We start from the raw sequence: 19,419 nt of genomic DNA, 5'->3' as shown, positions 1-19,419 counted from the left end.
ATCCAAATAAAGAGTTTCTCATCTTTCGATTTTTCCAAATTTGATTTGATGCTATCTAATAACCACCATCATTTCGGCATGATCCAATAAATAGCTGAGTTACGAAAGTTGCCATAGCAAGACTTTGTGAATACTTCATACAAGGCGAACATACAACTGTGACCCATTATTATATTGTCAAGCAGAGGTATGAAATATCAAGACTCATTTCTGCATGTGTTATTTCAGAATTTTCTGTATCTTTCTTACTAATTGATTCAGATTATATGATTGCATCACAATAAGCTGTACTGGCCTACATTGATGGATGATGTACCAGTAAAGTAGTCGGTTAATAATCATAAAAATACCATGGTTATTTTTTAGATTTCTGCATCGGATAAATAATTAAATGCATTGGTTCTCCTGCAAGGATAGACATAAAACAATAAAGTACTTAATAATTAAAATCATTAACATTTATATAATCTAAAAATACTTTTTTTTTTAAACAATTGCATTAAAGGTGTTAAGCCAGGGTTATCATCCTTTCAAAACAAACACAGAGCAAAAGTTAAAATTTTTGTTCCTTAGAAGTGCTGGATGAGTTTGAATAAACTAAAATACATATTATATACGTATATGTATATGATACATATTTTATGTTATTAAAACTCAACTATTCAAACGTAGACGTATATAACACATATTTTATTTTATTAAAGCTCAACTATTCAAACGTATACATATATAATGCATATTTTATTTTATTCAAAGGCAACTATTCAAACATACGTTTATAATACATATTTTATTTTATTCAAAGTCAACTATTCAAACGTATACGTATATAATACGTATTTTATTTTATTAAAACTCAACTATTCAAACGTATACGTATATAATACGTATTTTATTTTATTCAAAGGCAACTATTAAAACATACGTTTATAATACATATTTTATTTTATTCAAAGTCAACTATTCAAACGTATACATATATAATACGTATTTTATTTTATTCAAAGTCAACTATTCAAACGTAGACGTATATAATACGTATTTTATTTTATTCAAAGTCAACTATTAAAACATACGTTTATAATACATATTTTATTTTATTCAAAGTCAACTATTCAAACGTATACATATATAATACGTATTTTATTTTATTCAAAGTCAACTATTCAAACGTATACGTATATAATACGTATTTTATTTTATTCAAAGTCAACTATTCAAACGTATACGTATATAATACGTATTTTATTTTATTCAAAGTCAACTATTCAAACATACGTTTATAATACATATTTTATTTTATTCAAAGTCAACTATTCAAACGTATACATATATAATACGTATTTTATTTTATTCAAAGTCAACTATTCAAACGTAGACGTATATAATACATATTTTATTTTATTCAAAGTCAACCAGCACTTCTAAGGAACAAAGATCTTAACGTGAATCCCGCGTGACCAACGCTCTGTTCCGAGATTTAAAAAACTACCGTAAAAACAACAAACAGATTTCTGCTTGCTGATTCTCTGCCCCAACAACAACATGACAAAAAAAAAGAAAGACATACTGAAGATGAAGTTTTACTTCAAAATATATTTATGAATTTCAATATAAATTTCAAACAAAATAAATGTCTGTTTATTTTGTAATACTGCGTTGTTTTGGCTTCAAACGTATATAATACATATTTTATTTTATACAGAGCCAAAGTGTTTTTTATTCGTTTTGCAGACTGTTATCGTCATTTTTATAGTTGTTGTCACACCACGTTTCAGCCAACTTATCCTCTGGCCTTCTTCACGTAATTAACTATGACGAGATATGAATGCGGAATCTTATAACTTACCCGAAGGTCAGAGGATGAGTTGGTTGAAACATGGTGAAACAACGGCAATCGTGAAGATGAGGATAACAGTCTGCAAACAGAATGAATGCACTAATTATCAAGCCTCATCCCAATAGATTAAAAAAATAAAAATTCATACAAGAGCGTTTAATCTTGTTCATTTATGCAGGAAAAAATTTTAAACAAGATTTTTCCTCTCGTAAGATTTATTTGTCTAATGCTGCCCTTATAAGCCTGCTTTATATATTGCTAGTGGGGGTGCCCAGGTGTGTGGAGGTATAAAAGAAAAAAAAAGTTTTGGGCAGGTAGGCTCGAACCCGAAGCCTGGAACTTACTACGACGCTAAGAAGGCAGAGAAGTGCGAAGGGTTGAAATTAAATCGTTAAAAAGCAGGTGCTTAAACGAATGTCAACGTCTGCTTTTGTAGGTAAAACATCACCTCATAGAGAAATGAAATCACAGCGTGAATTTTGTAGCATAAAAGTTGCTCAAATTAAAGATAGACACGACCTCGTTTCGTAAATCGGAGATATTACAATCTAGGGAGTCTGCAAAAAGTTGTAAGAATTCGTGATCCCCCCCCCCCACAAAAAAAGCCTTTGCCAGACATACAAAAAAAAATGCAAACACACACACATTTTCGCATTTATATAATAGATTAAAATTATATTTCTGATATAGATACTCTACTCTCATGCCGTTCAAGATCCAAACAACTTTGCTATACACGATCTGGAGGGTTTTCTGTTGCTGCTCTTATCTACCTGCATTATATGCTGTAAGTTTATATTCCTGATCTACAACTAATTTTATCATACATGGGAACATGAACTGGAATAGATACAGTGAGAGCATTGCCAAGGCTGCTGCAAAGAAGGTGAGCTCTTTCTACTGAGCTAGAAAACTACTTACGTCTGAAAGTATCCTGTACCTCTATAAGGCCATCATTCGCCCATGTATGGAATACTGTTGTCACATTTGGGCTGGTGCATCTGCTACTTGTCTCTCACTCCTGGACAGGGTTCAAAAGAAAGTTGCCAACCTTATAGTTCCTGAACTGTCATCTAGGCTTCTGTCTCATCAACGGAATGTTGCATCCCACTGCCTGTTCTACAAGGACTTTAATGGTGAATGCTCTGAACTACAAGCATTTGTAGCCCCTCGACGTGAATCCAACAAGCAACTAAATCCCACTCCTTCACAGTAGAGATTCCTAGGTGTAATAAAGCGTTTTACTCCAATAGTTTATTTCCCAGAACTGTGAGACTTTGGAACTCCCTTCTGGGATTCTGCTTTGCCAACTGTACTGACATGCAGAAGTTCATGTGTCATGTGAACAGACATCTTGCTGCTCATCTCCCTTCATAATACCCTTGCAATTTATGTCCCCGATGGTAACCCCCTACTTCAAAGTGGCTCTGTGCCTTGTTTGGGGTGAAAATTGAAAGAAAAAAAAAAGTTTCTCCATGAAAAATGTCATTATGAAGATTCAAGTACAATCTATACATACGCTTCTTGTTTTTCAACACGTGTTTTTTTTTTTTACTGTAATGGCAACGATTTACTTTTTGTTTACAACTCATTTCTGAAGTCATTTATTTGTCTACTGTATTACACGTACCTTTAAAATTCTTCTCTGACTAATAAACGTTTATTTTATCAAATCCAACTTTTTTCTTTGCCTTCCTTTTTTCTCTTTTATGTGCCATCAAACGTTATACCACACAACCAATGGTAAGCATACACACACAACCCATGGTAAGCATACACATATAAACAATGGTAAGTATACACATACAAACAATGGTAAACATTCACATACAACCAATGGAAAACATTGACATACAACCAATGGTAAGCATATACACAGAAACAATGGTAAACGTACACATACAAACAATGGTAAGTATATACACACAAACAATGGTAAGTATACACACACAAACAATGGTAAGTATACACACACAAACAATGGTAAGCATATACACAAACAATGGTAAACATACACACACAACCAATGGTAAACATACACACACAACCAATGGTAAGCATACACAGAAACAATGGTAAGTATATACACACAAACAATGGTAAACATGCACACAAACAATGGTAAGCATATGCACACAAACAATGGTAAGCATACACATACAAACAATAGTAAACATACAAACAAACAATAGTAAACATACACACAACCAATGGTAAACATACACACACAACCAATGGTAAGCATACACACAAACAATGGTAAGCATACACACAAACAATGGTAAGCATATACACACAAACAATGGTAAGTATATACACACAAACAATGGAAAGCATACACACAAACAATGGTAAGTATATACACACAAACAATGGTAAACATATACACACAAACAATGGTAAACATATACACACAACCAATGGTAAACATATACACACAACCAATGGTAAGCTTACACAGAAACAATGGTAAGCATATACACAAACAATGGTAAGTATATACACACAAACAATGGTAAACATTCACACAAGAAATGGTAAGCATATGCACACAAACAATGGTAAGCATACACATACAAACAATGGTAAGTATATACAAACAAACTATGGTAAGTATATACACACAAACAATGGTAAGCATACACACAAACAATGGTAAGTATATACAAACAAACAATGGTAAGTATATACAAACAAGCAATGGTAAGCATATACACACAAACAATGGTAAGTATATACAAAAAAAACTATGGTAAGTATATACACACAAACAATGGTAAGCATATACACACAAACAATGGTAAGCATATACACACAAACAATGGTAAGCATATACACACAAACAATGGTAAGTATATACACACAAACAATGGTAAGTATATACACACAAACAGTGGTAAGTATATACACACAAACAGTGGTAAGTATATACACACAAACAATGGTAAGTATATACATACAAACAATGGTAAGTATATACAAACAAACAATGGTAAACATACACACACAAACAATGGTAAGTATATACACACATGGAAAAAGTTAACTGCTATTCTCACCTTGGTTATATAAATGTTTCTGATCATGTAACCTCATCAATTTTTCTCAAATGCATTTTTTTAAATTAACAAACCTTCTAGTCAAAGTCAGGAAGCTGAGCACAAATCCAAACTGAGCCATTATGGAGGTAGATTTTTCTCATCCCATCATCCTATTACCAGGTAGATGTTTTAATATATATATATATTAATTTTCTTCATGTTTTCACTTGCATATATAAGTGGATTCTTACCATTTCCTGTACGTTCTCTTTGTTAACATACGTGCACAAAAATGTGTGTGTGTGTGTGTGTGTGTGAGGCTGTATATAAAATCTAGGCAAAGACGTTACTTATCTCTCTCCCCGCTTCATCCAGAACTTTTCGTCATTTTATGACTCTGAGTGGAGCTACTTTCTCTCGTAGGATCAAAGTATTTTACTTTACTTTATCCCCCCTCTTTCTCTCCCCCCCTCTCTCTCTCTCTCTCTATATATATATATATATATACATATATAGTGAGAGAAAAAGTAGGTTGTGAAAATATATATATGGCAATTTAAGCTACACAGAATATTCTGTATTTCATTCTTGTGAGGATTCGTCAGGTATATATATATATATATATATATATATATGATTTTCAGAATGTGAGAGATTGTATAATAAATTCCACAGCCAAACAACGCCGCAGCTCACAAGAGCCATGACAGCCAACGAACCGGAAGTCCAAGACTCGAGTTTCGCCCTCATTAGGGCTCATCAGTTAGACAAACTGATGAGCCATAATGAGGGTGAAACCAAGACCGTCTTAAAAGACAAGATGGCCGGTGGGCAAAAATAATTTAATCTGCTGACGTCATCACGGATAGTCCTTACCGGTGACACCGGTAGTCACCGGTAGGCACTCGTAACGTCTTGGAGCCAGTGTAATATTACTTTTTTTTATTAAAATGCCTTCACGGTGCATCGTTCCAAATTGCTGAGGAAATTATCATAAAGGACCAAAAAGTGACAGTATTTTCATTTCCGAAAGATAAAGAATTATAATGCAGTAAAAAAAAAAAGATTTTACACCATCTCCATTCAGCAAAGTAAGTTTTAACGGGTACCGGGAAAACTCGTCCCGGGAAAACTCGTCTCCGGAAAACTCGTCTCCGGAAAACTCGTCTCCGGAAAACTCGTCTCGGGAAAGCTCGTCCCCGTTCGCTAGGTAGGAAAACTGGTCCCTTATTGAATAAATATTGATTGAAAACACATTTTATGATCGTTCTTGAAGGAGATATTGTTTTTTAAAATAAACTATACCCCCCCCCCATAATATTTTTTTAAAAATATTTTTACTTGTTTATTGTTTTTTTTTGTGTTTTTAATAAAAGCGTTTATTATGTTCATAAACGAGACCGCATATTCTTTTTTATATTAATATAAAAATAATTTACTTATATACTGTTGTTTATAAAAGGGTAAAATCGATTTTTCTACCTCGCCGACTATGTTGTTTATTTAATTTATTTGGAATCGTTTATTTGGTAAAGAAAAAAAAACAGAAAACAAACAAAAAACATGTCGAGTGTTACTCTGTTACGGGAGAACGAGAAATAATGCCCGGTATATCACATCTTAGGAGGGGGTCTTGATAATCGCTAAAAAATAGAAAATTAAAGAAATTACTGAGGGAGATTTGGTTTTAAAAAGAAAATAATAAATTTTAATATTTTTTAAAATATAATTTAGAGAGAGAGGGGGGGATAAAACCTATATCTCCCTTCGAAAAGCAACCAACAAAAAATGAAATTAAAAAGATTCTTGATAAACGGTCGCGGAGTTTTCAATAAAATTGATTAATAAATTTATTTAGTGATTACTTTCTCTCTTAATGATTGATTTTAGAATTTTGAAGTAAAAATTAAAAAAATTAAAAATGAGTTAACGAGAGATTGTTAGCACATATGGCATCTCTCGCGCCAAAAAAATATTTCGCTTTTAATTTATTAGTTAATTTTTACAAAATTTGACAGGACGACAATAAATGTTTATAATTGATAAAATCATAATTTTAAATAACGCATGAGTGCATTGGTATGAGAGAAAACAAAAACATAACAACAAAAAACTATCATAATTAAAAAACAAAACCAAAAGCGTAACGAAGAATCGAATCGCTCCCTGTTTTTTAATTTTTGGGTTTTGTTTTTTTATTGTTTTTATGACTCCAAAAAACATCGTTAAAATAAGAACAAAAAAAAATTGGGGTTTGTATTACTGTACACATAGATTCGAAAAAGTTGTCAAAAAACAAATATATAACAAATAAATGTTATCAAAGGCAAGATAAGTTACTTTTCTACCAAACTGGATATATTTTTTGTGTTTTTATTCAATGTAACATGTTTATTCAGCTCGAAAAACATGCAGTGTTTACCGATGTATTGGAAAATTCAAAATGGCGGCCGACTCTCTCTTAAACACGGTAAGTTCGAGAAAAGGTGTTATAAATAATAAACTAGACAAAATACTGTTATAAATTCGCTCAATATATATTACCGTGACATAGGTTGACATATATTCGGTGTTTTTTAATAGTATTTTGTCTAGTTTATTATTTATAACACCTTTTCTCGAACTTACCGTGTTTAAGAGAGAGTCGGCCGCCATTTTGAATTTTCTAATACATCGATAAACACTGCATGTTTTTCGAGCTGAATAAATATGTTACATTGAATAAAAACACAAAAAAATATATCCAGTTTGGTAGAAAAGTAACTTATCTTGCCTTTGATAACATTTATTTGTTATATATTTGTTTTTTGACAACTTTTTCGAATCTATGTGTACAGTAATACAAACCCAAAATTTGTAATTAACTTTGTATGAACATAATAAACGCTTTAAAATAAGTTAAACCACTAAGAACTTAGCCAGTTAGGTAGAAAACGGACACTTAGAAAATCGATTTTATTTTAAAAAAAACAAAAAAAAACATTAAACAAGTAAAAATATTTTTAAAAAAATATTATGGGGGGCGGCTATAGTTTATTTAAAAAAACAATATCTCCTTCAAGAACGATCATAAAATGTGTTTTCAATCGATATTTATTCAATAAGGGACCAGTTTTCCTACCTAGCGAAAGGGGACGAGTTTTCCGAGACGAGTTTTCCCGGGACGAGTTTTCCTAAATTCAATTTCATTACGTGAAAAAAAAAAAAATGGCTGCATGAGGTGAGGCGCGCCGGCACTTTGTAAACACTGTTTGTTTGTTTTTTTTTAGATAAAAAATAGTATTTCTATTATTTTTTTAAAACAAACTTTAATAGTTTATTTTGGAAGTATATTCCATAAAGAAAATAAACAACCCACTTTTAAAAGAGAAATTACGATTTTTAAAAATATTTTATTCGCAGTTTCGTGTTATGGGTGTCAAAAATTTCCCCCAAATTCTGATACACCTTGTAAGACAGTAGTATTTTATATTTTATGTAAAATTTAATCAAGTATTATTTATTTTTTTTAAATATACGTAAAAAGTAAAATTGGACACTTCTGCATGACAGTGGCATGAGGCGACTGAGACGAGTTATCAGCCCCTGTTCTTTGAATGGGAAATGCCCTCTACCGGCCGTTCTGTGAACGTCAAATATAAACAAGTGTGTCCGAAAACGCAAAAATATATAATAACGAAATAAATAACAAAAATATAGGAAAAGCGAAACATTTATTGAATAAAAAATATAATTTTAATGTTTTAATATTATTTTTTTTAAATGCGTGATTTATAAGGGAAAATAAAATACATGTTTAAAATATGAAACTTTTATAGATTTTTTTAGGAATATTTTTTTTTTTATTTTTTTTTTTTTTCCTGTACGATTTTATAAAATGTAGCAACATATAATTATTTGGTACTTGCACAGTTTAGTCAAAACATTAAAAAAATAAAAATATCGAAAAAAGTTTCAATTGTATGTATCCGTTATAGAATGAAGTTCTCTGAAAAAAAATTTCACTTAATTTTATTCAGTAGTTTTTATTTTTTTATTTTTTTTTTACAGCGAAAAAACAATTTGTTATGATACCGAGCAAACTGCTCGATTTTTAAAAAGAAAAGCTAGTATTAAAGATGTGAAGGGCAAGGGGTGTCAGCGCTTTATCTGGAGTTATCTCCCTTTGGCATTTCTAAAATTCAAACAATTTTTTATTAATCCAAAATGGCTGCCTTCAACGCGCTCTCATAAAAAGTAAATATTTTTTTCGCTGTAAAAAAAACAAACTACTTGATGAAATTAAGTGAATTTTTTTTTTCGGTGAATGATACATACAATTTAAACTTTTTACGATATTTTCATTTTTTTAATGTCTTGACTAAACTGTACAAGTACCAATTATTTATTTATTTATTTTTATTTTTTTCACAATAATATTTTATAAAAATATATCATAATATAATTTTAGTAAAATGTAGCAAAAATCATTTTAAAAACATGATACATTTATAGAGGTTTAAGAATTACACAAAGATAGTTTTTTGGGGGAGTCACAGTAAGATTAAACGGGGTTATATTACTGTACACGTAGATTCGAAAAAGTTGTCAAAAAAACAAATATATAACAAATAAATGTTATCAAAGACAATATGAGTTACTTTTCTACCTAACTGGATGTATTTTTAGTGTTTTTATTTAATGTAGCATGTTTATTCAGATCGAAAAACATACAGTGTTTACCGATGTATTGGAAAATTTAAAATGGCGCCCGACTGTCTTTGACGCGGTAAGTTTGGGAAAAGGAGTAAAAATAAAAACATAGAAAAAATACTGTTAGAAACCCACCGAATATATGCCAGTCAGTCTCTGTCACAGCAACATATATTAAGCGAGTTTCTAACAGTATTTTGTATAGTTATTTTGTTTTAATTTTTAAATCCTTTTCCCAAACTTACCGTATCAAAGAGAGAGTCGGGCGCCATTTTAAATTTTCCAGTACATCGGTAAACACGGTACGTTTTCGAGCTGAATATACATGTTACATTACAAAATACTAAAAACATATCCAGTTAGGTAGAAAAGTAACTTATATTGTCTTTGATAACATTTATTCGTTATATATTTGTTTGTGACAACTTTTTCGAATCTATGTGTACAGTAATATAAACCCGATTAAACATATCAAAATATAATTTTTGGTTTGTCAATAGAGCAAAATATAATTTTAATATAGAAGTTTTTATTTATTTATAATATATATATATATATATATATATATATATATATATATATATATATATAACACGGAAATTACATAATTGTCGATGCAATAATTTATTTCAACCTTATGGTATTTTCAAGAATCTAAACTAGACAATTACATTATGTTATTGTCTAGTTTAGATGCTTGAAAATACCATAAGGTTGAAATAAATTATTGCATCGACAATTATGTAATTTCCGTGTTATATTTTTATGGAATTTAGGAAAACTCGTCCCGGGAAAACTCGTCCCCTTTCGCTAAGTAGGAAAACTGGTCCCGTATTGAATAAATATCGATTAAAAACACATTTTATGATCGTTCTTGAAGGAGATATTGTTTTTTAAAATAAACTATAGCCCCCCCCTAATGTTTTTTTAAAATATTTTTACTTGTTTAATTTTTTTTTTTTTTTTTAATATAAAATCGATTTTCTAAGTGTCCGTTTTCTAAGTTCTTAGTGGTTTAACTTATTTTAAAGCGTTTATTATGTTCATACAAAGTTAATTACAAATTTTTTTTTGTTCTTATTTTAACGATGTTTTTTGGAGTCATAAAAACAATAATAAAAAACAAAACCCAAAAATTAAAAAGAGCGATTCGATTCTTCGTTACGCTTTTGGTTTTGTTTTTTAATTATGATAGTTTTTTGTTATGTTTTTGTTTTCTGTCATACCAAATGCACTCATGCGTTATTTAAAATTATGATTTTATCAATTATCAACATTTATTGTCGTCCTGTCAAATTTTGCAAAAATTAACTAATAAATTAAAAGCGAAATATTTTTTTGGCGCGAGAGATGCCATGTGTTAACAATCTCTCGTTAACTCATTTTTAATTTTTTTAATTTTTACTTCAAAATTCTAAAATCAATCATTAAGAGAGAAAGTAATCACTAAATAAATTTATTAATCAATTTTATTGAAAACTCCGCTATCGTTTATCAATAATCTTTTTAATTTCATTTTTTGGTGGTTGCTTTTCGAAGGGAGATATAGGTTTTATCCCCCCCCCTCTCTCTCTAAATTATATTTTAAAAAATATTAAAATTTATTATTTTCTTTTTAAAACCAAATCTCCCTCAGTAATTTCTTTAATTTTCTATTTTTTAGCGATTATCAAGACCCCCTCCTAAGATGTGATATACCGGGCATTATTTCTCGTTCTCCCGTAACAGAGTAACACTCGACATGTTTTTTGTTTGTTTTCTGTTTTTTTTTTCTTTACCAAATAAACGATTCCAAATAAATTAAATAAACAACATAGTCGGCGAGGTAGAAAAATCGATTTTACCCTTTTATAAACAACAGTATATAAGTAAATTATTTTTATATTAATATAAAAAAATATGCGGTCTCGTTTTTGAACATAATAAACGCTTTTATTAAAAACACAAAAAAAAACATTAAACAAGTAAAAATATTTTTAAAAAAATATTATGGGGGGGTATAGTTTATTTTAAAAAACAATATCTCCTTCAAGAACGATCATAAAATGTGTTTTCGATCGATATTTATTCAATACGGGACCAGTTTTCCTACCTAGCGAAAGGGGACGAGTTTTCCCGAGACGAGTTTTCCGGAGACGAGTTTTCCCGGCACCATTTTTATGTTATTGCTCTGTTTACCACACCGGATTTCCTCTGGAATTATTCCATTATAACACTAATATATATATATATATATATATATATATATATATATATATATATATATATATATATATATATATATATATATATTCTCAACGGTGCCGGGAAAACTCGTCTCGGGAAAACTCGTCCCCTTTCGCTAGGTAGGAAAACTGGTCCCTAATTGAATAAATATCGATTGAAAACACATTTTATGATCGTTCTTGAAGGAGATATTGTTTTTTAAAATAAACTATAGCCCCCCCCCCATAATATTTTTTTAAAAATATTTTTACTTGTTTTATGTTTTTTTTTTTTTTTTTTTTTTTTTTTTTAAATAAAATCGATTTTCTAAGTGTCCGTTTTCTACCTAACTGGCTAAGTTCTTAGTGGTTTCACTTCTTTTAAAGCGTTTATTATGTTCATACAAAGTTAATTACAAATTTTTTGTTCTTATTTTAACGATGTTTTTTGGAGTAATAAAAACAATAAAAAAAAACAAAACCCCAAAATTAAAAAACAGGGAGCGATTTCTTCGTTACGCTTTTGGTTTTGGTTTTTAATTATGATAGTTTTTTGTTGTTATGTTTTTGTTTTCTGTCATACCAAATGCACTCATGCGTTATTTAAAATTATGATTTTATCAATTATAAACATTTATTGTCGTCCTGTCAAATTTTGCAAAAATTAACTAATAAATTAAAAGCGAAATATTTTTTTGGCGCGAGAGATGCCATGTGCTAACAATCTCTCGTTAACTCATTTTTAATTTTTTTAATTTTTACTTCAAAATTCTAAAATCAATCATTAAGAGAGAAAGTAATCACTAAATAAATTTATTAATCAATTTTATTGAAAACTCCGCGATCGTTTATCAAGAATCTTTTTAATTTCATTTTTTGTTGGTTGCTTTTCGAAGGGAGATATAGGTTTTATGCCCCCCCTCTCTCTGTAAATTATATTTTTAAAAATATTAAAATTTATTATTTTCTTTTTAAAACCAATTTTCCTCAGTAATTTCTTTAATTTTCTATTTTTTAGCGATTATCAAGACCCCCCTAAGATGTGATATACCGGGCATTATTTCTCGTTCTCCCGTAACACTCGACCGACATGTTTTTTGTGGTGCCCGGAAAACTCGTCTCGGGAAAACTCGTCTCGGGAAAACTCGTCTCCGGAAAACTCGTCCCCTTTCGCTAGATAGGAAAACTGGTCCCTTATTGAATAAATATCGATTGAAAACACATTTTATGATCATTCTTGAAGGAGATATTGTTTTTTAAAATAGACTATAGCCCCCCCCCTAATATTTTTAAAAAATATTTTTACTTGTTTAATGTTTTTTTTTTTCTTTTTTTTTTTTTTTAAATAAAATCGATTTTCTAAGTGTCCGTTTTCTACCTAACTGGCTAAGTTCTTGGTGGTTTCACTTCTTTTAAAGCGTTTATTATGTTCATACAAAGTTAATTACAATTTTTTTGTTTCTTATTTTAACGATGTTTTTTGGAGTCATAAAAACAATAATTAAAAACAAAACCAAAAAATTAAACAAAAACAGGGAGCGATTCGATTTTTCGTTACTTTTTTGTTTTGTTTTTTAATTATGATAGTTTTTTTGTTGTTATGTTTTTGTTTTCTGTCATACCAAATGCACTCATGCGTTATTTAGAATTATGATTTTATCAATTATAAACATTTATTGTCGTCCTGTCAAATTTTGCAAAAATTAACTAATAAATTAAAAGCGAAATATTTTTTTGGCGCGAGAGATGCCATCGTTAACTCATTTTTAATTTTTTTAATTTTTACTTCAAAATTCTAAAATCAATCATTAAGAGAGAAAGTAATCACTAAATAAATTTATTAATCAATTTTATTGAAAACTCCGCGACCGTTTATCAAGAATCTTTTTAATTTCATTTTTTGTTAATTGCTTTTCGAAGGGAGATATAGGTTTTATCCCCCCCTCTCTCTCTAAATTATATTTTTAAAAATATTAAAATTTATTATTTTCTTTTTAAAACCAAATCTCCCTCAGTAATTTCTTTAATTTTCTATTTTTTAGCGATTATCAAGATCCCTAAGATGTGATATACCGGACATTATTTCTCGTTCGGGTTTGTACACATAGATTCGAAAAAGTTGTCAAAAAACAAATATATAACAAATAAATGTTATCAAAGGCAAGATAAATTACTTTTCTACCAAACTGGATATAATTTTCGTGTTTTTATTTAATTTAACATGTTTATTCAGCTCGAAAAGCATACAGTGTTTACCGATGTATTGGAAAATTCAAAATGGCGGCCGACTCTCTCTTTAACACGGTAAGTTCGGGAAAAGGTGTTATAAATAATAAACTAGACAAAATACTATTAAAAAACCACCGAATATATGTCAAGTTATGTCACGGTAACATATATTGAAAAGGTATTATAAATAATAAACTAGACAAAATACTGTTAGAAATTCGCTCAATATATGTTACTGTGACATAAGTTGACATATATTCGGTTGTTTTTTAACAGTATTTTGTCTAGTTTATTATTTATTACACCTTTTCCCGAACTTACCGTGTTTAAGAGAGAGTCGGCCGCCATTTTGAATTTTCCAATACATCGGTAAACACTGCATGTTTTTCGAGCTGAATAAACATGTTAAATTGAATAAAAACACGAGAATTATATCCAGTTTGGTAGAAAAGTAACTTATCGGGTAACCCAACTTATCTTGCCTTTGATAACATTTATTTGTTATATATTTGTTTTTTTTTAACTACTTTTTCGAATCTATGTGTACAGTAATACAAACCCAAATTTTAATATTTTTTAAAATATAATTTAGAGAGGGGGGGGGTAAAACTATATATCCCTCCGAAAAACAACCAACAAAAAATGAAATTAAAAAGATTCTTGATAAACGATAGCGGAGTTTTCAATAAAATTGATTAATAAATTTATTTAGTGATTACTTTCTCTCTTAATGATTGATTTTAGAATTTTGAAGTAAAAATTAAAAAAATTAAAAATGAGTTAACGAGAGATTGTTAGCACATGGCATCTCTCGCGCCAAAAAAATATTTCGCTTTTAATTTATTAGTTAATTTTTTCAAAATTTGACAGGACTACAATAAATGTTGATAATTGATAAAATTATAATTTTAAATAACGCATGAGTGCATTTGGTATGAGAGAAAACAAAAACATAACAACAAAAAACTATCATAATTAAAAAACCAAAACAAAAAAGTAACGCTCCCAGTTTTTAATTTTTTTGTTTTGTTTTTTATTATTGTTTTTATGACTCCAAAAAACATCGTTGAAATAAGAAACAAAAAAATTGTAATTAACTTTGTATGAACATAATAAACGCTTTAAAATAAGTGAAACCACTACGAACTTAGCCAGTTAGGTAGAAAACGGGCAATCGATTTTATTTAAAAAAAAAAAAAAAAAAAAAAAAACATTAAACAAATAAAAATATTTTTTTAAAAATATTAGCTGGGGGGCTATAGTCTATTTTAAAAAGCAATATCTCCTTCAAGAACGATCATAAAATCGATATTTATTCAATAAGGGACTAGTTTTCCTACCTAGCGAAAGGGGGCGAGTTTTCCGGAGACGAGTTTTCCGGAGACGAGTTTTCCCGAGACGAGTTTTCCCGGGACGAGTTTTCCTAAATTCGAATCGAATCGCTCCCTGTTTTTTAATTTTTGGGTTTTGTTTTTTTTATTGTTTTTATGACTCCAAAAAACATCGTTAAAATAAGAACAAAAAAAATTGTAATTAACTTTGTATGAACATAATAAACGTTTTAAAATAAGTTAAATCACTAAGAACTTAGCCAGTTAGGTAGAAAACGGACACTTAGAAAATCGATTTTATTTAAACAAGTAAAAATATTTTTTAAAAAATATTAGGGGGGGGCTATAGTTTATTTTAAAAAACAATATCTCCTTCAAGAACGATCATAAAATGTGTTTTCAATCGATATTTATTCAATAAGGGACCAGTTTTCCTACCTAGCGAAAGGGGACGAGTTTTCCCGAGACGAGTTTTCCCGGGACGAGTTTTTCGTAAATTCATAATCAACGAGTGATACGATTTATCGATCCCTGTTCACTGACACAGTGACACACGCCCTATATCGGCCGTTCTCGAAACTAAATTACACACATATTCGCCTCATGGCACTGTCGTGCAAAAGTGCCTTGTGTACAAACGTTTCATATTTTCTTTTATGCCAGTTTTATTTGTTTGTTTTACGGAAGTCCAGTTTGGTAACAGGCCTATTTCTTCCATTCGAAATTTTCATCTGACACCGGTGGTACGGCAGGACCTCGAGACTCCCATTCTTTGTCAATTATACTTACTACCTTCTACTTTGTGTAAGGTTTTAATTAAAAAAATGAATAAATAAATAAAAAATAAAAATAAGTAAAAACAAAAAAAAACAAACTATTTTATGATTTACAAATACAAAAATAAAATTGGACGAAAAGTTTCATGGTGAACTTTCTCATGGATTCTCTCCCTTGAATAGTAGTTTCCAAGTTATGAAGAATTTTACATAAATTGAGCACTCACACATTGACGCTCATCCAACAAAAAATCCGCAAATGTGTATTTCATCAGCGTAAATTCAAGTTTTACACTAGTGGTGGCCATAAAGTGGGTGATCATTATACGTTAAATAATTATATAAAAGTGATACCCCACTTTCTTTAAACTAATATTTCTTCATATCTTGGAAACTACTCGTTTGCTGGAATTGTAAACGTTATTTTCGTTTTCAACATCCTCAAAAACTTATAAATGTGTTAATATTCCAAGTGTTTTTTCTATCGTGTGGAAAGTCGATTGTCTGCCCCTTTCTGGTCTTATATTCCCAACATTGCCAATAGGTGTCGCTTGCAGTGTATCATTCAAAAGCAAGATAGTGGGAAGTTTTTCTTGGATAAAATGTCTCATAATATTTAATTTTCTTAAATTAAAAAAAAAACAACTACTTAATCGATTTACGTGATTTTTGGAATATGTCCTTTTCATGCAGTGACAAGTACGTACATTATAAAGATTTTTTTCAGATTTTTATAGTAAAAAAGATTACTTTTAGACCATTTAAAGACTTGCACCAAAAGTTGTCAACAAAAAAAACCCAAATATATAACAAAAAAATGTTATCCAAGGCAAGATAAGTTACTTTTCTACCTAACTGGATAAGTTTTTAGTGTTTTTATTTTATGTAAAATGTTTATTTAGCGATATTGGAAAATTTAAAATGGCTCCAGACTCTCTCTGTTATACACAGTAAGTTGGGAAAACTAGTAAAAAATAAAATAAAAACTATACAAAATACTGTTAGAAACCCACTGAATATATGTCAGCCTATGTCGCAGTTACATATGTTGAGCGAGTTTCTGACAATACTTTGTATAGTTTTTTTTTCATTTTTAACTCATTTCCCAAACTTACAATGTTTAACAGAGAGTCTGGTGCCATTATAAATTTTCCAATACATCGGTATACACTGTATGTTTTTGAGATCAATAAACATGTTACATTAAATAAAAACACTGAAAAATTATCCAGTTAGGCAGAAAAGTAACTTATATTGTCTTTGATAACGTTTATTTGTTATATATTTGTTTTTTGACAACTTTTGCGAATCTATGTGTATCGTAATATAAACCCCAGAAATTTATAAAATTATACATTAAATAAATACTTTCGACCTGCCAAATGGAGCAGATTCAAAAGAACGTTGGTTTATTGTAATGTCGCTAAATGGGGTTGCAGGTGATATGAGAAAAATAAGACATTCAAAATGTTTTTTGTTTTAAACATTATTGTATGGGGAGTCTATTGAAAGTAAGTACAATAACTCTTATCATAGACCCTTTTATGATTACCTCCCTTTTATGTTGTAATCCTATAATCTCTTATCCTTTTCCTGTCCCAAATAATAAAATATACTTCTCTTTTATACCCGTCACACGCGTGTTCATGTCCTACTTCAAATCTTCGTTCTAGTTCATTTTCTCTTTTCACTGAAATGCAACTCGCAACAGGTTATGGGCCCAGCACGTTTCAACTGCGCAAGCAAAGAAAAACCAAGGGTAATCTCCTTGTACACTTACGTCTCTCAAAAAGAAAGGATATGAAAGCCTCACAGAATACATGATAAGAACTGAGACAATTTTAACAGCTCTGAGAAATGCCGGGCAAACAGTTGACGATGCCCTAATTATCGCCATGATATTAAAAGGACTACCAAGCTGCTATGACCCTTTTTCGATTTATGTGACACGCAGCAACAAAGAAATAACATTCCTGGAATTTAAAACATAACTCCATGGTTTCGATGAAACATAAAATCCAGTCGACCAGTGAGGAAGTGATGAAACTGACATTGTTTTTTTCAGAGAATATGATAGAAAGCCGTCACCATTATGACGAACGTGAAATATCGTGCTTCACATGCAGTGGAAAAAGACCTTTATCGGGAGAATGTCCCAACAAAAAACACAAACAGCAAAAACAGTGGTATAGTTACTGTCGTTATAAGCTAAAAGATACCGAAGAAAACTCCTTCGCATTCAAAACGGAGGACTACTACTACTACTACTATACCCGGAACTTAATACCGCATAAAAGAGGAGATGCTCGTCTGCCTTTTAGACACTAATGGAAACTCCATTATGACTACTTAAAAAGGGACACTACTTACACCTCCATTGCACAGGATATATTTTCTGTGAAAACTGTGACCCAAAACGGAGCAGCAGTTATTATCGAAGAAGACGGGAATATACTAAAAAATAAAAACGGAACAAAATTCAAAGTACATGTGCGCAACAGACTATGCTACCTAAAAACTATGGAGAAAGGAAATGCAGAAGACAGTTGCTATCAATGCCACGATATCCACACGTGCAATTAAGACGACATAACAAAACCGATGTGGTCGAAGGGATGAAAATAAAAATACTCTACAGATTTTGATCAAAAACTGTAATGTCTGCATGGAAGGAAAATTTCCCCAGAAAAGAAATAAATCTTCCGACAAAAGAGCAACAAATATTTTGTCTTTAGTACATTCAGATCTAGCCGGTCCCATAGAACCAGCAGATTTTAACGGGAACAAATACACTATCTCCTTCACTGATGATTTTCTGGCGCCGTATTTGAATATTTTATTAAAAACAAAAGTGACGCCACACTTGCCTCTGAAAAATTCCTCGCAGATATTTCCCCATACAGCAAAATAAAAATACAGAGGGTGGATAATCGTTCAGAGTTCAAATCAAACGACTTTGGAAAACAACTCTTCCGTAACAACATAAAACACGAGACATCAGCGTCATACTCGCCTCATCAAAATGGAACATCCGAAAGAAACTGGCGAACTCTATTCAAAATGGCAAGATGCCTTATCATAGAAAGTGGCTTACTGAAAACACTGTGGAATTATGCAGTTATGGCATCTGCAGTTATACGGAACAGATGCTTCAACAACCATCTAAAACAGATGCCCTACAACAAGATGACTGGGGAAAAAAAACGGACTTATCAAGGATGCCCATTTTCGATTCACCTTGCTATGCCTACTCCAACATAAAAAGAAAGCTAGACCCAAGGTGCCAGAGGGGAATCTTCATTGAAT

Source organism: Euprymna scolopes, chromosome 45 (assembly GCF_053919585.1).
Source record: "Euprymna scolopes isolate OS-2025 chromosome 45, ASM5391958v1, whole genome shotgun sequence".
Taxonomy (NCBI): domain Eukaryota; kingdom Metazoa; phylum Mollusca; class Cephalopoda; order Sepiida; family Sepiolidae; genus Euprymna; species Euprymna scolopes.
Note: the sequence above shows the minus strand (reverse complement) of the source record.